At 47.0% G+C, this 27,930-nt stretch overlaps 2 protein-coding genes across 2 annotated transcripts in view; one reads left to right on the top strand and one right to left on the bottom strand.

Annotated features, from left to right (window-relative positions):
• Positions 1 to 13,149, bottom strand: part of LOC138799013 (pancreatic triacylglycerol lipase-like) — a 47,246-nt gene extending 34,097 nt beyond the window's left edge. The window contains exon 1 of the mRNA XM_069979704.1: positions 13,122 to 13,149. The gene's annotated coding sequence lies outside the window, so the exon portion shown is untranslated. The remainder of the gene's footprint in view (positions 1 to 13,121) is intronic.
• LOC138799015 (pancreatic lipase-related protein 2-like) overlaps positions 7,328 to 27,930 on the top strand; it is a 60,707-nt gene continuing 40,104 nt past the window's right edge. Inside the window, exon 1 of the mRNA XM_069979709.1 lies at positions 7,328 to 7,414. The gene's annotated coding sequence lies outside the window, so the exon portion shown is untranslated. The remainder of the gene's footprint in view (positions 7,415 to 27,930) is intronic.

The raw sequence follows: 27,930 nt of genomic DNA, 5'->3' as shown, positions 1-27,930 counted from the left end.
CAGGTGGCTCTCGGGACAATGCTGGGGGGACAAGGGGGGAGAGAGGTGGGGGCACAGGTGGGGGCGCAGTGGTCTCGGGGAAAAGAAAGCCCTCCGGCGGGATATGTGGCCTCCGTGAGTGTAACCCATACACAGATTGTAGGAGGACGCCCACATAGCAAGGGTCGGGGAAAGTATCGGGGTCAATCTGCTCGTGACACGACAGCAGCACTTCTGTAACCATCCGCGCACTACGTGCCAGATTAGTAGGGAGATTCCGTAAACGGACTCCCAGATAGTAGCAGAAGAAATCATTCTGATCATCTCCTCCATCAAACCGCCTGACAAAGTTGACGACAGATTGATCCAACTCACTCAGTGCTGAATGAGCTTCTTCTTGCTCCCGACGCCTCCTGGTGGTGGTAGTAGTGGGCCTCGTGAGTGGCTGACGTGGCCGAGCTGCCAGGGGCACACCACTAGGACCTGCACCAGATGTTGATGGTGCTGCAGCCTCCTCCTCTTCGTGCATGGAAGTCGAGCCAGAAGGTCCTGGCATCGGCTCCGTGCCCTCAGAAAGAGTAGGACTGCCAGGCTCCTGTGATGGCGGTGGCGTGGCACTATCCCCCTCCTGCTGGGATGCTGCAACATCAGAACCAGCAGCATCCTGTCCTCCCGGTGGGTCTGAGAAATTGCCACTGGTTCTGTGGAGAGACAGAAAGGTTAGCTAATATGGACACATTCATAAAGGTACTTCATATATCGAATGTTTAAGTTTTGATAACATACAGTATGTCGAAATGTGTGTTTTGGTAACACGAAGACATTATGTAGTACTATGCGCATCCTATGTTAGGACATACAACTATTTCTATTAACTCATTCACATTAGTGTTTTCTAATAAACTTAAACAAAAAAACATTAGCCAAAAATGTTCCCCGTTCTGAGTGTGGAAACAATGCTCTCATCTTCAGGGCATGTTGTGGGCATGGAACCATTCTGGTGACAACACAACAACAAGTGTTTTTTAATGTGGCCCAGCAGGGAGAGGAGCCTGAGTTAGTCATGTGACCAGATACACAAGCGGCCAGTAAGAGGCCTGTGTACCTGTCATAGATCCCCGCAGGCCACACTGAGACAGTGACAGAGCAGCAGGCCGCCCAGCATTGAGTATAAAGGAAGTGAATAGTGTGGGCCGGAGAACAGCTCTCGGACTGCTTAGTACTGTAGGCCACTAAATATAAAACATTATCCGCTGCATAGAAACAGCCATTTCATTCACCATGCTTACTGGCTCTGCCACCTACAGCACACGCTAAACAACTGAGGGAGTGACCGTGATCTGCAAAAATCACGAGATGTTGTTCTAGCGCCATGACAGAAACTAACATATTTTAGAGAAATGACAGGATGTTGAAGCACGAGTCAGAGTGGTGTGTAAGCATTTGTTTGAGTGTGAGCAAAGGGGACTATTGTGATTGGTCAGGATACATTAACCCTCTCTGGACAGTCACATACACCAGCATGAAGGCTAACAAACATGACACAACTAGGGCCTTATAAAGAATGGCAATAGTGTATGTAGTCAAATTATCGGGATACATTAAAGATAATTGTCTGCACATTCCTATAAAACATATACATAAAGAGGCAGATTGGTGAAATCGGATGAGATTATCTGCTAGTGAGTATGGACCAGGTTCTGCTGAACAACCAAAGGCAGAATTAAAATTCATTACTCCCATATAACATTTTATCTCATGTATTACATATTGTACACTATATGATACTATATACATTATGGAATAAGAAAAATATACTTACTGCCGTTGACTGCGGCTCGGGATAAAATCCAACAAAGGCGCATAGCGCATGGAGATCGGCTCCCCACCCCTCTCCTCCGTGCGTATCGCCCGTTGGTACTGGTCCCTGACACTAGACCAGCGTGTCTCCACTGCTCGGACTGACAAAAGCAAAGATTTATTAGAAATAGATAGATTGTAATAATTGATATATATTTCGAGGTCTTGGTAGAAATATCGGACATTGTTCTCACAATTTTATGTCATACATTATTTGACTACACGACATACCCATCCGCAGCTGCTCGCTGTCCGTCACATCGCCCCACTGTGGGACTACCAGAGCCGCTATACTCTCCCACGTCTCGCGACGCAGGACGCGGTCGTGGTAGCCACGCACAGTCAAGTCCCACAAATGGGGACGGGACCGCACCTGAAAAATTATATAGAAAGACAGAAATCACTAGACATCTCCATCTGACTTCACCTCTCTGTGTGTCTACATCGATTAGAATAAGAACATGTTTTCCATTATGACATTACATAGAGTGGTGTTGGGATTCCAACAGACCACCTGTGTAATCTAAGGAACACAACCTAATAACCACTGAGCCAAGACTCACTAAACCAAGGAATGCCAGAACTCTTTGAACACACTTCTGAAAACATACCAAGATTGGTGTCTAATGATTGAATTTAGGAAAGGCTTTGGATCTTAACTAGCACTAATTAGTAGGCCACAAGACCAGATCAATGCCAGCTTTGCATTCACACCTGATGAAAGAGCAAATCCACATTGTTTAGAAAATACATGAACACATGTGCAAACGAGTGAAGCTAACTATTTCACTGCTGCGGTGTTTGTTCTGGTGTGTGTGTGGTGTTTGGTTATCTTAGTGTGTGGATAAAACATGTCCCAACGACTATGGTTAGAGATCTCGACATTTTGTAATAACTATGGTCAACATTTATGTATTAAACAGTCGCTGATATAGAGTGACAAATATATTTTAATAATTAAATACATGTAAGGTTAGGTATAGCATTAGGTCGAACATTCTGGGAGGAGCACACAATAACATGAAACTACGTGCAAAAACGAGCTACATGAAAAACGCATCAAAAACACAACCTTGCTCGACTCGATTTGCTCAATATTCCACAAACATTACTTGACTATACTGTGTACTGTGTAGTGCGCACGCTTACTCAGATTCACATGCACTATATCACACAAAAAACGCATCAAAAACGCAACCTTGCTAGACTCGATTTGCAAAAGATTCCACAAACATTACTTGACTATCCTGTGTACGGTGTAGTGCGCACGCTTACTCAGATTCACATGCACTATATCACACAAAAAACGCATCAAAAACGCAACCTTGCTAGACTCGATTTGCAAAAGATTCCACAAACATTACTTGACTATACTGTGTACGGTGTAGTGCGCACGCTTACTCAGATTCACATGCACTATATCACACAAAAAACGCATCAAAAACGCAACCTTGCTAGACTCGATTTGCAAAAGATTCCACAAACATTACTTGACTATACTGTGTACGGTGTAGTGCGCACGCTTACTCAGATTCACATGCACTATATCACACAAAAAACGCATCAAAAACGCAACCTTGCTAGACTCGATTTGCAAAAGATTCCACAAACATTACTTGACTATACTGTGTACGGTGTAGTGCGCACGCTTACTCAGATTCACATGCACTATATCACACAAAAAACGCATCAAAAACGCAACCTTGCTAGACTCGATTTGCAAAAGATTCCACAAACATTACTTGACTATACTGTGTACGGTGTAGTGCGCACGCTTACTCAGATTCACATGCACTATATCACACAAAAAACGCATCAAAAACGCACTATACTGATTTGTGCAGAAAAATTGTCTACATTTGTACACATGTCACTGTTATTAAATACAATTGATACATGTAAGAAATCAAACAACCCTACACTCAATAGGGATACTAAATTCGACATATGTAAGTAGTGGTTTTATATGGGAACTGCACTAGAAATTAATACTATAGCAGATAAGGAAACACATGACGATACTTTGTGGTTTTTTGCAGGCCACATTCCCACGCCCGTGTCGCATGACTAAAACGATTATATTTAAGACCACTAACAGTGTTGACATTCATATGTGTGTTACATGTGGCTTAGGTGCGTTTTGGTTGGCCGAGACGACCATGTGCATTTCTAAGTCCAAGTAAAACATTTTAACACATCACATAAATATATTAACAGAGATATGTATTTGGGTTCGCATACATTACATATTATTAGACATATATTTACATAGATATATAGATAGAGAGAGGGATAAATAGATACACAGAAAGAGACTACACATCCTATTTTCCAAGTAAAACCATTCTAGAAAGATGAGTGTAATTCTTCGATCAAACTTACCTCTGCGATCAGGCGTGGAACATCAATGTCCCGCTGCCAGGAACCACGTCGCCCACGACCAGCACCACCATGCTCCGCTCGCCGTGCCATCGCTCCAGATCGGGACACCTAAAAGGATGGTCACCTATTGAAGCCCATTCACTTGGGCCTTTTAAACTGAAGGGGCGTTACGCATTGATGAATTATTCTAATGAGAATCCAGATTGATCCGGCAGTAATCAGAGGTTCCGCCAGGCCCGAATGTTACTTCCTACGGTCGACTTGGACCATTTCGGCCCGGAAATAATGGTCTTGCTCATTTTTTACGGACCCGGATACAATCAGGCCAGAAACTCATACGGAGTGTGCACTGTGCAGCCGCATATCCTATACTTCCCAGCATACACACGAAACATCAAATATACGGCCTCACTATTACATCCGTACATACGGACGCACTATTACTACGTGTGAATCGAGCCTTAGAGAGATTAAGTTTGAGGAACAGAGAGGTCATAGTGTTAGAGAGAGCAGATAGGCAGTCACTAGTATTTTGCAGGAAGGCAGAGGAGATGTCACGGGAGGAGGTGTATAACTGGGTGTCATCAGCATAGAGGTGGTATTGCAGGCCAAACCTGCTGAGGGTCTGTCCGATGGGGGCTGTATAGAGGGAGAAGAGGAGGGGACCCAGGACTGATCCCTGGGGAACCCCAACAGAGAGAGGTAAGGGAGAAGAAGTAGAGCCCGAGAAGGATACACTGAAGGAGCAGTCAGAGAGGTAGGAAGAGAACCAAGAGAGAACAGAGTCCTTAAGACCAAGAGAGCTGAGCATGGAGAGGAGGAGCTGGTGGTCCACAGTGTCAGATATTACAGATAGAGCTGAGCATGGAGAGGAGGAGCTGGTGGTCCACAGTGTACAACGCTGCTGAGAGATCCAGGAGAATCAGCAAGGAGAAGTTTCCTTGTGACTTGGCCTTCTGCAGATCGTTTGACACCTTGGTGAGAGCAGTTTCGGTGGAGTGAAGGGGTCGGAAACCAGACTGTAGAGGGTCAAGAAGAGAGTTATCAGAGAGATAGCGGGTTAGGCGAGAATAGACAAGACGTTCCAGGAGCTTAGAGATGAAGGGGAGATTGGAGACAGGCCGATAGTTGGCTGCACAGGATGGGTCTAGAGAAGGTTTTTTCAGCAGTGGGGTTATAACAGAGTGCTTGAATGAGGAGGGAAAGATACCAGAGGAGAGGGAGAGGGGGAATATTTTGGTGAGGTGAGTAGTGACAGCAGGAGAGAGGGACTGGAGGAGGTGTGAGGGAATAGGGTCACTGGGGCAGGTAGTAGGACGAGAGGAGGAGAGGAGCTTGGAGACTTCTTCCTCTGTCACTGGATCAAAAGCAGAGAGTGAAGAGAAGGTGGGAGAGGGGATGGGATCTATGGGAGAGGGGATGGGATCTATGGGAGAGGGGATGGGATCTATGGGAGAGGGAATGGGATCTATGGGAGAGGGAATGGGATCTAGGGGAGAGGGGATGGGATCTATGGGAGAGGGGATGGGATCTATGGGAGAGGGACTGGGATCTATGGGAGAGGGGATGGGATCTATGGGAGAGGGGATGGGATCTATGGGAGAGGGACTGGGATCTATGGGAGAGGGGATGGGATCTATGGGAGAGGCACTGGGATCTATGGGAGAGGGGATGGGATCTATGGGAGAGGGAGTGGGATCTGTGGGAGAGGGGATGGGATCTATGGGAGAGGGGATGGGATCTATGGGAGAGGGACTGGGATCTATGGGAGAGGGGGTGGGATCTATGGGAGAGGGAGTGGGATCTATGGGAGAGGGGATGGGATCTATGGGAGAGGGAATGGGATCTATGGGAGAGGGGATGGGATCTATGGGAGAGGGGATGGGATCTATGGGAGAGGGGATGGGATCTAGGGGAGAGGGGATGGGATCTATGGGAGAGGGGATGGGATATATGGGAGAGGGACTGGGATCTATGGGAGAGGGGATGGGATCTATGGGAGAGGGGATGAGATCTATGGGAGAGGGACTGGGATCTATGGGAGAGGGGATGGGATCTATGGGAGAGGCACTGGGATCTATGGGAGAGGCACTGGGATCTATGGGAGAGGGAGTGGGATCTATGGGAGAGGGGATGGGATCTATGGGAGAGGGGATGGGATCTATGGGAGAGGGACTGGGATCTATGGGAGAGGGGGTGGGATCTATGGGAGAGGGAGTGGGATCTATGGGAGAGGGGATGGGATCTATGGGAGAGGGACTGGAATCTATGGGAGAGGGACTGGGAGCTATGGGAGAGGGGATGGGATCTAGGGGAGAGGGGATGGGATCTATGGGAGAGGGACTGGGATCTATGGGAGAGGGACTGGGAGCTATGGGAGAGGGACTGGGATCTATGGGAGAGGGAGTGGGATCTATGGGAGAGGGGATGGGATCTATGGGAGAGGGAATGGGATCTATGGGAGAGGGAATGGGATCTATGGGAGAGGGGATGGGATCTATGGGAGAGGGGATGGGATCTATGGGAGAGGGGATGGGATCTAGGGGAGAGGGGATGGGATCTAGGGGAGAGGGGATGGGATCTATGGGAGAGGGGAAGGGATCTAGGGGAGAGGGGATGGGATCTATGGGAGAGGGGATGGGATCTATGGGAGAGGGGATGGGATCTATGGGAGAGGGGATGGGATCTATGGGAGAGGGGATGGGATCTAGGGGAGAGGGGATGGGATCTATGGGAGAGGGGTTGGGATCTATGGGAGAGGGGATGGGATCTATGGGAGAGGGGATGGGATCTAGGGGCTTTGGGGCTGGGATCTATGGGGCTTTGGGGCTGGGAGGTAATGTCAGAACAGATGGTGTCAATTTTGGATTTGAAGTAGGAGGCCAAATCTTCAGCGCAGAGGTCAGTGATGGGTGACTGAGCTTTGGGCTTGAGAAGAGAATTAAAGGTGTCGAAAAGGCGTTTTAGATTGTTTGACAGTGAAGAGATGAGGGAGGTGAAATAATATTTTGTTTGGCGAGGTGAAGGGCAGAGTAGTAAGATTTGAGGGTGAATTTGTAATGAATGAAATCTGCGGAGGTTCTCGATTTCCTCCACAGACGTTCAGCCGTCCTAGAGCACCGCCGAAGAAAGCGAGTTTCCGGGGTGTGCCAGGGCTGCCGGCATCTGTGGCGGGGTGTGCGGAGAGTACACTGTGAGCCCCATTTACTAAGATGCCGCCATTTTCTTCCTGTGTTGTATTACCGGTATTTCCGGTCTAATTTAATAATGTGTCTCATTGTCCTTAGTGAATCTGGTGGATTTTGCACATGGCAGATAATTCACAAAACTAAAACCTTCCGGGTACACTAGCAGTGGCTGATATTTAGGATGGAAAACATATCTCAAAAATGATGTTTTTTTTAAAGGGGTAGTTTACAAAAAAAAAAATCTTTCAAATCAACTGGTCCCAGCAAGTGCCAGAGATTTGTAATTTACTTCTATGAAAAAAAAAATCTCTCTCGTCTTCCAGTACTTATCAGCTGCTGTACGTCCTGCAGGAAGTGGTGTATTCTCTCCAGTCTGACACAGTGCTCTCTGCTGCCCCCTCTGTCCATGTCAGGAACTGTCCAGAGCAGCAGCAAATCCCCATAGAAAACCTTTCCTTTTCTCTAGACTGAAGGAATACCACTTCCTGCAGGACATACAGCAGCTGATAAGTACTGAAAGACTAAAGAAGTAAATTACAAATTACTGGAACTTGCTAGGACCAGTTGATATGAAACACCACCACACCATCATCTCTCCACACGCCACCATCTATCCACACACCACCACCATTTCTCCTCACGCCACCATCTATCCACACACCACCACCACCATTTCTCCTCACACCACCATCATCTCTCCTCACACCATCATCTCTCCACACACCACCACCATCTCTCCACACACCACCATCTCACCTCACACCACCACCATCTCTCCACACACCACCATCTCTCCACACACCACCATCTCACCTCACACCATCATCTCTCCTCACACCATCTCTCCACACACCACCATCTCTCCACACACCACCACCATCTCTCCTCACACACCACCATCTCTCCTCACACCATCATCTCTCCACACACCACCACCATCTCTCCACACACCACCATCTCTCCACACACCACCACCATCTCTCCACACACCACCATCTCTCCACACACCACCATCTCTCCTCACACCATCATCTCTCCACACACCACCACCATCTCTCATCACACCACCATCTCTCCACACACCATCATCTCTCCACACACCACCACCATCTCTCCACACACCACCATCTCACCTCACACCACCACCATCTCTCCACACACCACCATCTCTCCACACACCACCATCTCACCTCACACCATCATCTCTCCTCACACCATCATCTCTCCACACACCACCACCATCTCTCCACACACCACCATCTCTCCACACACCACCACCATCTCTCCACACACCACCATCTCTCCTCACACCATCATCTCTCCACACACCACCACCATCTCTCCACACACCACCATCTCTCCACACACCACCACCATCTCTCCACACACCACCATCTCTCCACACACCACCATCTCTCCTCACACCATCATCTCTCCTTACACCACCACCATCTCTCATCACACCACCATCTCTCCACACACCACCATCTCTCCACACACCACCACCATCTCTCCACACACCACCATCTCTCCTCACACCACCACCATCTCTTATCACACCACCATCTCTCCTTACACCACCACCATCTCTCATCACACCACCATCTCTCCACACACCACCATCTCTCCACACACCACCACCATCTCTCCACACACCACCATCTCTCCTCACACCACCACCATCTCTTATCACACCATCATCTCTCCTTACACCACCACCATCTGTCATCACACCACCATCTCTCCACACACCACCATCTCTCCACACACCACCACCATCTCTCCACACACCACCATCTCTCCACACACCACCATCTCTCCTCACACCATCATCTCTCCTTACACCACCACCATCTCTCATCACACCACCATCTCTCCACACACCACCATCTCTCCACACACCACCACCATCTCTCCACACACCACCATCTCTCCACACACCACCATCTCTCCTCACACCATCATCTCTCCTTACACCACCATCTCTCCACACACCACCATCTCCCCACACACCACCATCTCTCCTCACGCCACCATCTCTCCTCACACACCACCATCTCTCATCACACCACCATCTCTCCTCACACCACCATTTCTCCTCACACCACCATCATCTCTCCTCACACCACCATCATCTCTCCTCACACCACCATCATCTCTCCTCACACCACCATCATCTCTCCTCACACCACCATCATCTCTCCACACACCACCACCATCTCTTATCACACCACCATCTCTCCACACACCACCACCTCTCCTTACACCACCACCACCACCACCTCTCCTCACACACCACCATCTCTCCTTACACCACCACCTCTCCTTACACCACCATCTCTCCACACACCATCATCTCTCATCACACCACCATCTCTCCACACACCATCATCTCTCCTCACACACCACCATCTCTCCTTACACCACCATCTCTCCACACACCATCATCTCTCATCACACCACCATCTCTCATCACACCACCATCTCTCCACACACCACCATCTCTCCTCACACACCACCATCTCACCTCACACCACCATCTCTCCACACACACCACCATCTCTCATCACACCACCACCATCTCTCCACACACCACCATCTCTCCTCACACACCACCATCTCACCTCACACCACCATCTCTCCACACACCACCACCATCTCTCCACACACCACCACCATCTCTCCACACACCACCACCATTTCTCCTCACACCACCATCATCTCTCCTCACACCATCATCTCTCCACACACCACCACCATCTCTTATCACACCACCATCTCTCCACACACCACCATCTCTCCTTACACCACCACCTCTCCTTACACCACCACCACCACCACCTCTCCTCACACACCACCATCTCTCCTTACACCACCACCTCTCCTTACACCACCACCACCACCACCTCTCCTCACACACCATCTCTCCTTACACCACCACCTCTCCTTACACCACCACCACCACCACCTCTCCTCACACACCACCATCTCTCCTTACACCACCACCTCTCCTTACACCACCACCTCTCCTCACACACCACCATCTCTCCTTACACCACCATCTCTCCTCACACACCACCATCTCTCCTTACACCACCATCTCTCCTCACACACCACCATCTCTCCTTACACCACCATCTCTCCACACACCATCATCTCTCATCACACCACCATCTCTCCACACACCACCATCTCTCCACACACCACCATCTCTCCTCACACACCACCATCTCACCTCACACCACCATCTCTCCACACACACCACCATCTCTCATCACACCACCACCATCTCTCCACACACCACCATCTCTCCTCACACACCACCATCTCACCTCACACCACCATCTCTCCACACACCACCACCATCTCTCCACACACCACCACCATCTCTCCACACACCACCACCATTTCTCCTCACACCACCATCATCTCTCCTCACACCATCATCTCTCCACACACCACCACCATCTCTTATCACACCACCATCTCTCCACACACCACCATCTCTCCTTACACCACCACCTCTCCTTACACCACCACCACCACCACCTCTCCTCACACACCACCATCTCTCCTTACACCACCACCTCTCCTTACACCACCACCACCACCACCTCTCCTCACACACCACCATCTCTCCTTACACCACCACCTCTCCTTACACCACCACCACCACCACCTCTCCTCACACACCACCATCTCTCCTTACACCACCACCTCTCCTTACACCACCACCTCTCCTCACACACCACCATCTCTCCTTACACCACCATCTCTCCTCACACACCACCATCTCTCCTTACACCACCATCTCTCCTCACACACCACCATCTCTCCTTACACCACCATCTCTCCACACACCACCACCATCTCTCCACACACCACCATCTCTCCACACACCACCATCTCTCCTCACGCCACCATCTCTCCACACACCACCATCTCTCCTTACACCACCACCACCACCTCTCCTTACACCACCCACCACCACCTCTCCTTACACCACCACCATTTCTCCTCACACCATCATCTCTCCACACACCACCACCATCTCTCCACACACCACCATCATCTCTCCACACACCACCATCTCTCCTCACACACCACCATCTCTCCTTACACCACCATCTCTCCTCACACACCACCATCTCTCCTTACACCACCATCTCTCCTCACACACCACCATCTCACCTCACACCACCATCTCTCCTCACACACCACCATCTCACCTCACACCACCATCTCTCCACACACCACCACCATCTCTCCACACACCACCATCATCTCTCCACACACCACCATCATCTCTCCACACACCACCATCATCTCTCCACACACCACCATCTCTCCACACACCACCATCTCTCCTCAAGCCACCATCTCTCCTCACACACCACCATCTCTCCTTACACCACCATCTCTCCTCACACACCACCATCTCTCCTCACGCCACCAATTCTCCTCACACACCACCATCTCTCCACACACCACCATCTCTCCACACACCACCATCTCTCCTCACACACCACCATCTCACCTCACACCACCATCTCTCCACACACCACCATCTCTCCTCACACCACCATCTCTCCTTACACCACCATCTCTCCTCACACACCACCATCTCTCCTTACACCACCATCTCTCCTCACACACCACCATCTCACCTCACACCACCATCTCTGCCCACACCACCATCTCTCCTCACACCACCATCTCTCCTCACGCCACCATCTCTCCTCACACACCACCATCTCTCCTCACGCCACCATCTCTCCTCACACACCACCATCTCTCCTTACACCACCATCTCTCCTCACACACCACCATCTCTCCTCACACCACCATCTCTGCCCACACCACCATCTCTCCTCACACCACCATCTCTCCTCACACACCACCATCTCACCTCACACCACCATCTCTCCTCACACACCACCATCTCACCTCACACCACCATCTCTGCCCACACCACCATCTCTCCTCACACACCACCATCTCTCCTCACACACCACCATCTCTGCCCACACCACCATCTCTCCTCACACCACCATCTCTCCACACACCACCATCTCTCCACACACCACTATCTCTCCTCACACACCACCATCTCTCCTCACACACCACCATCTCTCCTTACACACCACCATCTCTCCACACACCACCATCTCTCCTCACACACCACCATCTCTCCACACACCACCATCTCTCCACACACCACCATCTCTCCTCACACACCACCATCTCTCCACACACCACCATCTCTCCTCACACACCACCATCTCTCCACACACCACCATCTCTCCACACACCACCATCTCTCCTTACACCACCATCTCTCCACACACCACCATCTCTCCTTACACCACCATCTCTCCTCACACACCACCATCTCTCCACACACCACCATCTCTCCTTACACCACCATCTCTCCACACACCACCATCTCTCCTCACACCACCATCTCTCCTTACACCACCATCTCTCCTTACACCACCATCTCTCCTCACACCACCATCTCTCCTCACACCACCATCTCTCCACACACCACCATCTCTCCTCACACACCTGACTGCACTATTTCTATCAGGATACATTGAGCAAAATTCCCTAAACATCTCCCAAGTCAATCAAAGTAAAAGGTAATGTTACCAAATTCTCCCCACATGTATGTAAACTGCTGAGAGTCCACCAATCTGTCCATCCTCTCACCTGTTACACACCCGGTGGCGGCTGAGCTGTGGCAGTGACAGGAGGACATGGGGGTGACGCACAATATATATGAGCATTGCCCAGATATGAAGCAATCGTATGTACACATCCGCATAGTAGAGCAGGTCAGAATGTTCTACAGAAAAAAAGGAAGATACTGAGCCTGCACCTACCGACAGACACAAACAACCGTGCTGCCAACTTCCTCCTGTAAAAGTGCCAAAATGCATGGAAAAAAGAGTCTTCTCTTACCATGATAAAGCTGATAAGTGATGGGTGTCTATAGGTCAGATACTGATAGGATGAAGCTGATAAGTGATGTGTAGAGGTCAGATACTGATAGGATGAAGCTGATAAGTGATGGGTGTCTATAGGTCAGATACTGATAGGATGAAGCTGATAAGTGATGTGTAGAGGTCAGATACTGATAGGATGAAGCTGATAAGTGATGGGTGTCTATAGGTCAGATACTGATAGGATGAAGCTGATAAGTGATGGGTGTCTATAGGTCAGATACTGATAGGATGAAGCTGATAAGTGATGGGTGTCTATAGGTCAGATACTGATAGGATGAAGCTGATAAGTGATGGGTGTCTATAGGTCAGATACTGATAGGATGAAGCTGATAAGTGATGGGTGTCTATAGGTCAGATACTGATAGGATGAAGCTGAAAAGTGATTAGTGTCTATAGGTCAGATACTGATAGGATGAAGCTGATAAATGATGGGTGTCTATAGATCAGATACTGATAGGATGAAGCTGATAAGTGATGGGTGTCTATAGGTCAGATACTGATAGGATGAAGCTGATAAGTGATGGGTGTCTATAGGTCAGATACTGATAGGATGAAGCTGATAAGTGAGGGGTGTCTATAGGTCAGATACTGATAGGATGAAGCTGATAAATGATGGGTGTCTATAGGTCAGATACTGATAGGATGAAGCTGATAAGTGATGGGTGTCTATAGGTCAGATACTGATATAATGTAGCTGATAAATGATGGGTGTCTATAGGTCAGATACTGATAGGATGAAGCTGATAAGTGATCAGTGTCTATAGGTCAGATACTGATAGGGTGAAGCTGATAAGTGATCAGTGTCTATAGGTCAGATACTGATAGGATGAAGCTGATAAGTGATAGGTGTCTATAGGTCAGATACTGATAGGATAAAGCTAATAAGTGATGGGTGACTATAGGTCAGATACTGATAGGATGAAGCTGATAAGTGATCAGTGTCTATAGGTCAGATACTGATAGGATGAAGCTGATAAGTGATGGGTGTCTATAGGTCAGATACTGATAGGATGAGGCTGATAAGTGATGGGTGTCTATAGGTCAGATACTGATAGGATGAAGCTGATAAATGATGGGTGTCTATAGGTCAGATACTGATAGGATGAAGTTGATAAATGATGGGTGTCTATAGGTCAGATACTGATAGGATGAAGTTGATAAGTGATGGGTGTCTATAGGTCAGATACTGATAGGATGAACCTGGGGGGGGGGGGGGGGTTAGTTCTAGCCATTTTATAAGTTATTTCTAATCTCTGGCTTAGTAATGGACATCATCATCTATCAGGTGGTTTCCGTTACTAAACTTAAACGAAGTATTAGCGCACAGCAAAAATAAATAAATAAAACAAAATCTATTGCAATGGAAAGACCTGAGACCCCCTGTTTACTTACATTTGTTGATTTGACAAAGTCCATTGTTACTTTCCATCATCAGGACCCACCGATCAGCATTTTTGCTTGTGTTTTGTTCAGTTGATCATTGGTTGGACTCTCATAAGCAGGGCTGCGGACCATCCGTTCATTGTAATAATTATTTTATGGTTTGTTGTAAATGCTTTTAATGTATTGATACTGTATTTATATTCTCAACTAGCATGTGACAGCCTGGTAATATTTTGGCAGTAACAGGCTGGTAATATTTCGGCAGTAACAGCCTGGTAATATTTCGGCAGTAACAGCCTGGTAATACTTCAGCAGTAACAGCCTGGTAATATTAGGCTGGGAAGTTCAAAAATAAATTTCCTTTCCAATTCTTGGTAGGACACCAGCGCATCTCCCTCTACCTGTAGTTGGCAGATTTCCTAGATGAGTCCTCAGATATTACTATGAGGAGCGAATCCATCATACTGGGCATGCCTCTGCCTAGACTAGCAGCACATGCTCAGTATAGGACTATGAAGAATAGGCATTTCTTCCCACCTCCCATGTGATGTATATGTACATTGTCCCTCAAAGCATGCTGGGTGCAGTGTGTGTGACACAAGTGGAAGAAGGCAAAACTGGAAGAGTAGAGCCATGTGACCACAGGGAATACAGCACTTTGTGAAATCATTTACTTTAATTATTCTGTCTAATGAAATGGGCTTTTCACAGTCAGGTACCCCCCATTAAAGGAGAAGTCCGGCCAAAATTAATTTTTGATATGTTGTTACTTATGAAAAGTTATACAAATTTCTAATGTACATTAATTATGGGAAATGCACATATAGAGCTATTTCCCTTAATTTAGTAGATCAGGAAGTGTTAGAAATATCTCTGAAGAAGTGACGTCACGACCCAGGGTGTAATTCCTATGGAGTGTCCAGCAGGGGGCGCTCTCTATATAGAAGTCTATGGGACTTTATTGTTTCTATGGGTTTCTATGTAATGTAATGTAATGTAATGTAGTGTACAGTGCTTTATTGAATGAATACATCTATGGAATACTTTGGGGAGCAAGTGTCCTTGCTCCCCAAAGTATTGCATAAATGTATTCATTCAATACATTCAATACACAGTAAGCCCGCCGATCCGCCGCATTTCCGCCGCATTCCCGCCGATCCGCCACACGCTGATCCGCCGCATTCCCGCCGATCCGGACCATATACATTGAACTACAGCTCCCATCATCTGCTTATAGTATGAACAGGTGATGGGAGCAGTAGCTGGGTAATGGATATGACATGCCGCTGGGCGCAGGGGGGAGCCGCTCAGTACACAGGAGCGCTCCCCCCTCCTCCTCCTCCTCCTTCCGTGATAACTTCCGCCTATAGCAATGCTGAGTCCCTGCCTGGCCGCCGCTCTCCGCTCTCCCCCCCCATACATACCGGCTCCCGATGCATCCTGGTGTCCGCGCTGATGCCGGGAGCCGGTATATGAGAGCGGAGAGCGGCGGCCAGGCAGGGAGTCAGCATTGGTATAGGCGGAAGTTATCACGGAAGGAGGAGGAGGAGGGGGGAGAGCTGCTGTGTACTGAGCGGCTCCCCCCTGCGCCCGGCGGCATGTCATATCCCTTACCCAACTACAGCTCCCATCACCTGTTCATACTAGAAGCAGATGATGGGAGCTGTAGTTCAATGTATATGGTCCGGATCGGCGGGAATGCGGCGGATCAGCGTGTGGCGGATCGGCGGGAATGCGGCGGAAATGCGGCGGATCGGCGGGCTTACTGTGTATTGAATGTATTGAATGAATACATTTATGCAATACTTTGGGGAGCAAGGACACTTGCTCCCCAAAGTATTCCATAGATGTATTCATTCAATAAAGCACTGTACACTACATTACATTACATTACATTACATAGAAACCCATAGAAACAATAAAGTCCCATAGACTTCTATATAGAGAGCGCCCCCTGCTGGACACTCCATAGGAATTACACCCTGGGTCGTGACGTCACTTCTTCAGAGATATTTCTAACACTTCCTGATCTACTAAATTAAGGGAAATAGCTCTATATGTGCATTTCCCATAATTAATGTACATTAGAAATTTGTATAACTTTTCATAAGTAACAACATATCAAAAATTAATTTTGGCCGGACTTCTCCTTTAATGGGGGGTACCTGACTGTGAAAAGCCCATTTCATTAGACAGAATAATTAAAGTAAATGATTTCACAAAGTGCTGTATTCCCTGTGGTCACATGGCTCTACTCTTCCAGTTTTGCCTTCTTCCACTTGTGTCACACACACTGCACCCAGCATGCTTTGAGGGACAATGTACATATACATCACATGGGAGGTGGGAAGAAATGCCTATTCTTCATAGTCCTATACTGAGCATGTGCTGCTAGTCTAGGCAGAGGCATGCCCAGTATGATGGATTCGCTCCTCATAGTAATATCTGAGGACTCATCTAGGAAATCTGCCAACTACAGGTAGAGGGAGATGCGCTGGTGTCCTACCAAGAATTGGAAAGGAAATTTATTTTTGAACTTCCCAGCCTAATATTACCAGGCTGTTACTGCTGAAGTATTACCAGGCTGTTACTGCCGAAATATTACCAGGCTGTTACTGCCGAAATATTACCAGCCTGTTACTGCCAAAATATTACCAGGCTGTCACATGCTAGTTGAGAATATAAATACAGTATCAATACATTAAAAGCATTTACAACAAACCATAAAATAATTATTACAATGAACGGATGGTCCGCAGCCCTGCTTATGAGAGTCCAACCAATGATCAACTGAACAAAACACAAGCAAAAATGCTGATCGGTGGGTCCTGATGATGGAAAGTAACAATGGACTTTGTCAAATCAACAAATGTAAGTAAACAGGGGGTCTCAGGTCTTTCCATTGCAATAGATTTTGTTTTATTTATTTATTTTTGCTGTGCGCTAATACTTCGTTTAAGTTTAGTAACGGAAACCACCTGATAGATGATGATGTCCATTACTAAGCCAGAGATTAGAAATAACTTATAAAATGGCTAGAACTAACCCCCCCCCCCCCCCCAGGTTCATCCTATCAGTATCTGACCTATAGACACCCATCACTTATCAACTTCATCCTATCAGTATCTGACCTATAGACACCCATCATTTATCAACTTCATCCTATCAGTATCTGACCTATAGACACCCATCATTTATCAGCTTCATCCTATCAGTATCTGACCTATAGACACCCATCACTTATCAGCCTCATCCTATCAGTATCTGACCTATAGACACCCATCACTTATCAGCTTCATCCTATCAGTATCTGACCTATAGACACTGATCACTTATCAGCTTCATCCTATCAGTATCTGACCTATAGTCACCCATCACTTATTAGCTTTATCCTATCAGTATCTGACCTATAGACACCCATCATTTATCAGCTTCATCCTATCAGTATCTGACCTATAGACACCCATCACTTATCAGCTTCACCCTATCAGTATCTGACCTATAGACACTGATCACTTATCAGCTTCATCCTATCAGTATCTGACCTATAGACACCCATCATTTATCAGCTACATTATATCAGTATCTGACCTATAGACACCCATCACTTATCAGCTTCATCCTATCAGTATCTGACCTATAGACACCCATCATTTATCAGCTTCATCCTATCAGTATCTGACCTATAGACACCCCTCACTTATCAGCTTCATCCTATCAGTATCTGACCTATAGACACCCATCACTTATCAGCTTCATCCTATCAGTATCTGACCTATAGACACCCATCACTTATCAGCTTCATCCTATCAGTATCTGATCTATAGACACCCATCATTTATCAGCTTCATCCTATCAGTATCTGACCTATAGACACTAATCACTTTTCAGCTTCATCCTATCAGTATCTGACCTATAGACACCCATCACTTATCAGCTTCATCCTATCAGTATCTGACCTATAGACACCCATCACTTATCAGCTTCATCCTATCAGTATCTGACCTATAGACACCCATCACTTATCAGCTTCATCCTATCAGTATCTGACCTATAGACACCCATCACTTATCAGCTTCATCCTATCAGTATCTGACCTATAGACACCCATCACTTATCAGCTTCATCCTATCAGTATCTGACCTATAGACACCCATCACTTATCAGCTTCATCCTATCAGTATCTGACCTCTACACATCACTTATCAGCTTCATCCTATCAGTATCTGACCTATAGACACCCATCACTTATCAGCTTCATCCTATCAGTATCTGACCTATAGACACCCATCACTTATCTCTATACACAGGATATACAGGGGCCGGGGCTGTGACTACCTCTCATTGTTATGACCTGGAGATCTCCCACCTTGTGTGTATTTAAGTCCTGCTGCCTCACACATGTACCTTGTATGTTTTGCAGAATTTCTGACTCTGGGGAAAAAAGGAGGAGAAAGTCCAGACATAATGGCTGTTCAAAGTGTCAGCAGCCATTACCTGACTCATGGGAACATTCCACCTGTTCTATATGCATGTCTGCAAGCTCTACTGAACAGATGCGTCCCAATGATTTTCTGAAATGGTTTAAGGACCAATTAACAGATACCTTTCAGGAGGTGAAAGCTGCAATGACCTCTCAACCTCCTAACAAAAAGGTCTGCCCCTAAGCCTTCAACCTCCTCTGCCTCTGATGTGTATCCACCCTCTGAGATCAGCTGTTCTGAGGACTCTGATTTAGATGTGGATGAGAATATGTTCCTATTTCAGAAGGAATCTATCTCCAAACTTCTCTCTGCAGTAAAGGAGACACTGGTAACCCTCAGAGATGCGTCTTAGAAGCCTAAAAAGGACCAACTGTTCTATTTTCCTCCCAATAAAAATAAAGTCTTTCCCTCACATCCGCTGATAAAAGACTGGTTTAAGAAGTCCTGGCCTAAGCCAGAGAAGTCCACATATAGGCTTGACAATGACACTACTAATGCCTGGTCTGTTCCTCCTATAGTTGATTTGCCTGCTGCTCAGTTATCTAAAAAATCTTTCTTTCCTTCTGAGGAGTCCTCCCTCCTTTCTGATCCTAAGGAAAGGAGGGCGGATTCCCTGTGTGAAAAAGTGTATACCGCTGCAGCCTCCTCCTCCAAGATCAGTATGTCCACTATCCCTGTGGCCAGAGCTCTGCGTCTGTGGCTTCGCCAAATGCATCATGAAATTGAGGATGGTGTCAGAAGAGAAGAGCTGCTTGACAACATGGAAATCATGAAGTCTGCCGCAGATTTTCTGTGTGATAGCCCTCTAGACAACCTCAGGTTTACCTCTAAGGCTATGGCTCTATCCAATGCTGCCCGTCGCACGCTATGGATGAAGCAATGGAGCGGTGATGTTCCTTCCAAAAACCATTTTGTGTGTCTGCCTTTTGATCCATCTTCATTATTTGGTCCAATAAGTTAAATAGGAACAAGTCACCAAAGCAGCTGGAATCATCCATGCCAATATGTCATCAGCTTAAGATAGACCTAAAGTGGTGGCTTACTCCATCTCGTCTTCGGATGGGAAGGAGTCTAATCTCTCCTCAGATGAATATCCTCACCACGGATGCTTCAAACTCCGGTTGGGGTGCTCATGTTCAAGAGCACTATGTCCAGAAAAAATGGTCTTCAACAGATCGCCATCTTTCTTCCAATATGAAGGAGTTGAAAGCAGTCCGGTTGGCCCTATTACACTTTGCCCACCTCCTCCGATCAACGGCAGTCCAAGTTCAGTCAGACAATCTAACATCGGTATTTTATATAAACAAACAGGGCGGAACTCGGAGTCCAGTCCTAGAGAAAGAATCCGGTCGTCTCATGAGATGGGCAGAAGACAACCTACTCTCCTTAACAGCAGTACACATCAAAGGTACCTTGAACACCAAGGCCAATTGGCTGAGCAGGAAGTCAGTTCACCCAGGGAAATTGGAACTGAAACAATCCATCTTCAATTAGCTAGTGAACAGAGCTGGATGTGATGGCTACTCGCCGCAACACCAAACTCAAGAATTTCTGTTCACTCACCAAATCAGATCATCCGACAGCAGTAGACGGCCTCTCAATCTCTTGGAAAGGGACTTTTGTGTACGCCTTCCCTCTAATCCCTCTAATCCCGAGGGTTCTGAAGGAAATCCGGGACGAGAAGGTGAGAGCAATTGTGGTGCTCCCGTACTGGCCCCGCAGGGCCTGGTTTCCGCTCGTGTCCAGCTTATCGAACAGGGACTTCTGGAAACTTCCCCTAGACCCAGATCTCCTACAGCAAGGAGAAATATATCATCCCAATCTGCTGAATTTATATCTAACAGCATGGAATTTGAACAACAGTTTCTAGAAGGACAAGGTTTGTCTCCAGAGGTCATTCAGACTCTATTAGCTTCCAGAAAACCCTCTACTCTAAAAGTCTATTCTAGAGTATGGAACATATATATCTCCTGGTGCGAACGAAATAATATGGATATGAAACAAGTTCCAACTGTCCTTCAGTTCCTCCAGGAGGGCTTCCAAAAGGGGTTGAAGCTTAATACGCTTAAAGTTCATCTGACTGCCATCAACGCCCATCTAAATGGCATCTTTAACAGAGTTCCATTGATATCTAGATTCTTCAGGGCAGTTTCCAAGCTAAGACCTACCTTCCATAGTCCTGTGCCTTCATGGGATCTGTCGATCATCCTAAAATGCCTATCTGAAAGCCCTTTCGAGCCAATCTCATCTGATCTGAAATGGTTATTGTGGAAAACCTTGTTTCTGACAATGTCCTTCTAGACTGAGGTCACCGCCGGAAAACTCCAGCGCCTGAGAGATTATCGATGCGGTCTCTCAGGCGCACAGGTAACCTTCAAAAATAAGCTATTGTTGCCTATTTTGCTGTCTGTGGGAGGTAAAAGTATCAATGGGTACGCCCAGATTGATTCTGAATCTTCCGCAAATTTTATTAATCCTGTGTTCTTTTTTGGTTTGGAAGTATGTCCCCTGCTGCTCCAGCGTTCTGTTAATGTCACTGGAGCAGACTCTGCTCCCTTTGCCCAGGGGGACGTGCGATATCTGACCCCCCGCCTGGAGGTTAAGGTGGGGTCAGTCCATGTTGAAAGTCTTGATTTTCTTCTTATGCATAATTTGTCATCTGACGTAATTCTGGGGTTATCATGGTTGGAAACACATAACCCAGTTTTTGATTGGCCCAGCAGAGAACTGGTGCGGTGGGGGTCTGGGTGTGATTCTCATTGTATTGCTGTGTCTCTCGCGGAATGCTCCCCGGGGGAAGGAGAGATTCCGGAATTTTTGTCGGACTATGCCGATGTGTTTGACGAGAAGGCGGTAGAGGGGTTGCCACCCCACAGGCCGTATGACTGTGCCATAGATTTAGTTCCCGATGTCAAATACCCGCGAGGTCGCATTTTTAACTTGTCCTGCCCTGAGAGGGAAGCTATGCGGGAATACTTTAAAGAGAGTCTACGCAAGGGTCACATCCGTCCCTCCTCTTCCCCCATGTGGGCAGGGTTCTTTTATGTGGGCAAAAAAGACGGGGGTCTCCGGCCTTGTATTGACTATCGGGAACTGAATAAAATCACGGTTAAGAATCAACACCCTCTGCCCCTAATCCCCGATTTGTTCAACCAAATTGTGGGCGCTAAATGGTTTTCGAAGATTGATCTGCGGGGGGCATACAATTTAACCCGCATCAGGGAAGGTGATGAATGAAAGACCGCATTCAACACCCCAGAGGGTCACTTCGAGTATCTTGTCATGCCCTTTGGGTTGTGCAATGCCCCGGCGGTCTTCCAACACTTTGTTAACAACATTTTTTGAGCATTTGTGAGCACCTTGGACGTTTCCTTGTGGTATATCTTGATGATATTCTAGTTTTTTCCTCAGACTGGTTGACCCATTTGCAGCATGTTCGTATGGTAATGGAGCTTCTGAGACAACATAAACTGTGTGCCAAGTTGTCGAAGTGTCAATTCGGGATTCAAAAAGTCTCGTTTCTGGGTTATAATATTACCCCCGATTCATTTAGTATGGACCCCATCAAAGTAGCAGCCATTGAGAATTGGGAGCGACCTAGCAACCTGAAGGCCCTACAAAGGTTTTTAGGTTTTGCAAATTATTATAGAAAATTCATTAAAGGTTTTTCTATCATAGCCAAACCTCTTACAGATTTGACCAAAAAGGGGGCGGATCTGGTACACTGGTCCACAGAGGCTATCAAGGCCTTCGACACACTTCGGCACTGCTTCTCAGAGGCTCCAGTGTTGATTCAGCCAGATTTCGAGCGCCCATTTATTGTTGAAGTGGACGCATCCGAGGTAGGGGTGGGCGCAGTCTTGTCCCACGGATCAGACACCCTTACTTACCTCCGGCCAGTTGCGTACTTCTCGAGGAAATTCTCTCAAGCAGAGTGCAATTATGATATTGGTAATCGGGAATTACTAGCCATTAAGATGGCCTTCGATGAGTGGAGGCATTTCTTAGAAGGTGCCAAGCATAAGGTGACTGTACTGACTGATCACAAAAATCTAGTGTATCTCGATACTGCTAAGCGTCTTTCTCCACGTCAGGCACGGTTTGCCTTATTCTTTGCTAGATTCCCCTTTGAGATTACCTATCGACCTGGTTCTCGCAATATCAAGGCTGACGCCCTCTCCCGCAGTTTTGATCTCGAAAACAGCTCCGAAAATCAGGTCGATACGATTTTAAGACCCGGGGTTGTGGTGTCCGTCCTACAACCAGACCTGGTGACTCTAATCGTGCAGTCACAAGACCTAGCCCCCCATAACACACCTGAATCTCTCCTGTTTGTACCGCTGAACCTTCCTCTCCGAGTGTTGGAGGAGATTCATAGTTCCGTGTTGGCAGGGCATCCTGGTGTTGCAGGTGCCAAGTACTTGCTCTCGCGTCACCTTTGGTGGCCAACCTGGACTCGAGACGTTAAATCATTTGTTGAAGCCTGCGAAGTCTTTGCTAGATCTAAGGTTCCCCGTAGACCACCAGAGGGCCTGTTACACCCCCTGCCGGTCCCTACGAGACCTTGGACGCACTTGTCTATGGATTTTATTACGGACTTGCCCGTGTCTAGGGGTAAAACGGTCATTTGGGTGGTGGTGGATCGTTTTTCTAAAATGTGTCACCTCATCCGACTACGTAAACTCCCCAGTGCTCGCTTATTAGCCACGCTGTTTGTTAACCATGTTCTGCGCTTGCATGGGGTACTGAAGAACATTGTTTCCGATAGAGGTGTCCAGTTTGTTGCTAGGTTTTGGAGGGAATTTTGTGGTACCGGGTTGTCCTTCTCTTCTGCCTTTCACCCCCAGACTAATGGGCAAACTGAGAGGGTCAACCAGTCACTGGAACAATTCCTAAGGTGTTTTGTGTCGGATACCCAGGACAAATGGCGTGAATTTATTTCCCTCGCCGAATTTGCAATCAATAACCATGAGCAACGTGCTACTAAGATGTGGCAATTTTTTTGTAATTATGGGTTTAATCCCAGATACTCATCCGTTCACTCCGCCGAGTCTGTAAACCCCTCTGCAGAGGCTATTTTCTCGAAACTGTGCACAGTTTGGGCCCAAGCTCATCAGAGCTTGGTTAAAGCCCAAGAATCCTACCAAAAGTATGCTAACAAAAGACGCATATCTGGCCACCAATATGCAGTAGGTGATAAGGTCTGGCTCTCTACCAAGAATCTTAAAATAAGGGTACAATCTGGGAAACTAGCACCCAAATACATCGGGCCATATACCGTTCTGGAAATCATCGATCCAGTTACTTTCAGACTCAAACTGCCTACATCTTTAAGAATTCATTCTGTGTTTCACAAAGCACTGTTAAAAAAATATGTGCCGCTAGTGTTCCCATTGCCTCCTCCTGCCCCACTTGTCATCCAGGGTGAGTTGGAATATGAGGTGGAGAGAATTCTGGACTCCCGTTGGGTTCAGGGCTCGTTACAGTATCTGGTCCACTGGAAGGGCTTTGGACCAGAAGAACGTACTTGGGTGGCGGTTAGGGACATACATGCTCCTCATTTGGTCCGACGATACCATGCTCAGAACCCGTCTAAGCCTGGTCCAGTGCATAAGGGTCCTGAGGCCCCTCATAAGAAGGGGGGTAATGTCAGGAACTTACCTCACCGGGTTCCTGTGGCGTTATCTTCTTGCTTGGTTCCGGCGGCCGGCTCGGGAGCGCTTTGTCGCTCCGCCCGCCGGAGCCGAGTGACATCACGGAGACCCGACGGCGTCCCTGACAACCAGCGACGCCGCGGTCATGTGACTGTCAGCCGGCCGCCACATCAGCTGAGCGGCGTTCTTGCAGGCTGAGTGACGGATCGCTCGGCCACTCGGCCTGCAGTACCGCAGCTGTGGCATGGCTGGATTCAGGAGGACGGACCAATCAGTCTTTGGTCCGGGCTCCTGATCCAGTATAAGTGAAAGTCAGAGCCAGCTGGTAATTGCTGGCTATTAGGTTCACTCCTGGTCCCAGCTCCCCTTGTCCTACTCCCGCGAACCCCGTCCTATTCCTTTTCTGCCTGACGTACCCGTGTTCTGACCTCCGCCTGACTTTTGACTATCCCGTTGTGTTGCTGATTTTGTACTTCGTTGCCCGTGTGGTTTGACCTGGCTTGTTCCATTACTCTTTATTGTGTTTGTATGTCTGTACTGTTCAGTGTGTTCACTTACATAGCGTAGGGAACGTCTCCGTGGTTTTCCGCGACCGCCTAAGGTGACAGTGGGTGGGTTCAGTTCAGGGCCCACTGTCTGGTTGTGTTTGTCCCTTCTGACATCATCCTTCCTGTGGTGGATGAATCGCAAGATCCAGCTCTACACATTCTGGATATTAAAAGGGCAATTTCTGCTTACCTCGATACAACAGCTGGAATTAGAAAATCTGAAGCCCTATTTCTACAGTTCCAGGGTCCCAATAAGGGAAATAAGGCCAGCAAGTCAACATTGGCCAGATGGATTAAAGATCCAATATTACTATTCTGCGGAAGGTCTGCAGTCACCAATCTCTGTGAGAGCCCACTCTACAAGATCAACGGCTACCTCATGGGCCGAGAGATACCATGTGCCCCTGGATCAAATCTGCAAAGCTGCAACCTTTGTCTTCTGCATCCACATCTGTGAAGCATTATCGCCTGGATCTTTCAGCATCCGAGGGGTCAGCCTTTGGTCTGAGCGTACTTCAAGGAGCTATTACCTAACTGTCCCTCCCTTTGTTTTTTGTCATTGCTTTAAATGTCCCATTTGTGTGCTGCCGAGGACGATCAGGAAGTACTAAATTTACCTTGAAATTTGTATTTCCTTGAGTCCGAGGCAGCACAACTTACCCCCCCAATACATTTATTGCTGCATACAATACAAGGGTCTGTGTCTTCCTTAGGCCTCTTATAGGGGATCACCAGGTGCAATGCATTATTCTTTATGTTTCTATTGCTAGATTAACCCTTCTGCTCCATTAACCCCATTTGTGTGCTGCCTCGGACTCAAGGAAATAAAAATGTCAAGGTAAATTTAGTACATAGTTTCTTCCCTGTATATTGAGTAATTATTATTAGAGGTTTATCCTGAATTGCCTAAGGGCCCTATTCCACCGGACGATTATCGTTTGTATAATCGTTAACGATTAACGATCTCAAACGACCACTATTGCGAAAGACCTGAAAACGTTCACTCATTTCCATGGAACGATAATCGTTACTTATGATCGTAATTGCGATCGTTTCTTCTTCGCTATTTATTCGCTATTGCGTTCGTATCTATTGCGAACGACCGAACGATGTCTTATTCAATGTGAACGATTTGCGAACGAGCAACGATAAAAATAGGTCCAGGTCTTATAAAGCGATCAACGATTTCTCGTTCGGTCGTTAATCGTTAACTGCATTTCAACCGAACGATTATCGTTTGGATTCGAACGATTTAACGATAATCTGAACGATAATCGTCCAGTGGAATAGGGCCCTTATAGCTAGGCAGACTTGTTAGAGAAGGTTGTCTGGTTCCATATTGCCGCGGGGCCTGTAGTTATCCTGCTGGACATAAGTTATGGCCGCCAGCCAGGACAATGATTATATCCCCTGAACTGATCCTGAAAAACAGGTAAAACCATTGCCCCCCCACTACTGGGAGAAAGCAGATACTCTGGTCCTGAGCCTCTCATCAGGGTACAGTAGAAGCTTTATGGGGATCAGACTGTAAGATCAAAACTGACTGCAACTCAAGCTCAGCTTATCTATGGGAAGTAACAACAACACATAACACATATAATGATACAATGATAGACACATAACATGTATAACACAGTGATAGACAACACATAACACGTATAACACAATGATAGACAACACATATAACACAATGATAGACAACACATAACATGTATAACACAGTGATAGACAACACAACATGTATAACACAGTGATAGACAACACATAACACATAACACTGTGATAGACAACACATAACATGTATAACACAATGATAGACACATAACATGTATAACACAATGATAGACACATAACAAGTGTAACACAATGATAGACACATAACATGTATAACACAGTGATAGACAACACATAACATGTATAACACAGTGATAGACACATAACACGTGTAACACAATGATAGACAACGTATACAATGTATGACACAACAATGATACTGAGTTATATCTGTACATTTCCCCAGGGAGGCAAGCTTACGCAGCAAATATCATTTACCAGAACGTTGACATTTTCTCACCTGTAATTTTCATTTCCTGGAGTCCATAGGCAGCACATCATCGGTTAACTGGAACTCATCCACCCAGAGAGAAGAGGAATTATTCCTAGCAATACATAATAGAATAAACCTATAAACCTCTGCTGGCACCAGAGAGACAGGTACAGTATATAGCAATGGACACCATGGGCAGTCTCATTGTGCTGCCTACAGACTCCAGGAAATGAAAATTACAGGTGAGAAATGTTGAGTTTTCTGATGGTCCTACTGCAGCACACCATGGGAATACAAAGCAATGAAGAGGGGGTGGGGTAACATGAAGTAACCCCTTGGATCACCCCTTTGCCAAAGTCTGATCCCTTAGAGGCAAAAATGCTTGTAATGCTTAATG

Source organism: Dendropsophus ebraccatus, chromosome 8, assembly GCF_027789765.1.
Source record: "Dendropsophus ebraccatus isolate aDenEbr1 chromosome 8, aDenEbr1.pat, whole genome shotgun sequence".
NCBI classification, from domain to species: domain Eukaryota; kingdom Metazoa; phylum Chordata; class Amphibia; order Anura; family Hylidae; genus Dendropsophus; species Dendropsophus ebraccatus.
The sequence above is the reverse complement of the archived record's forward strand: the minus strand, read 5'-3'. Positions and strand labels throughout refer to the sequence as shown.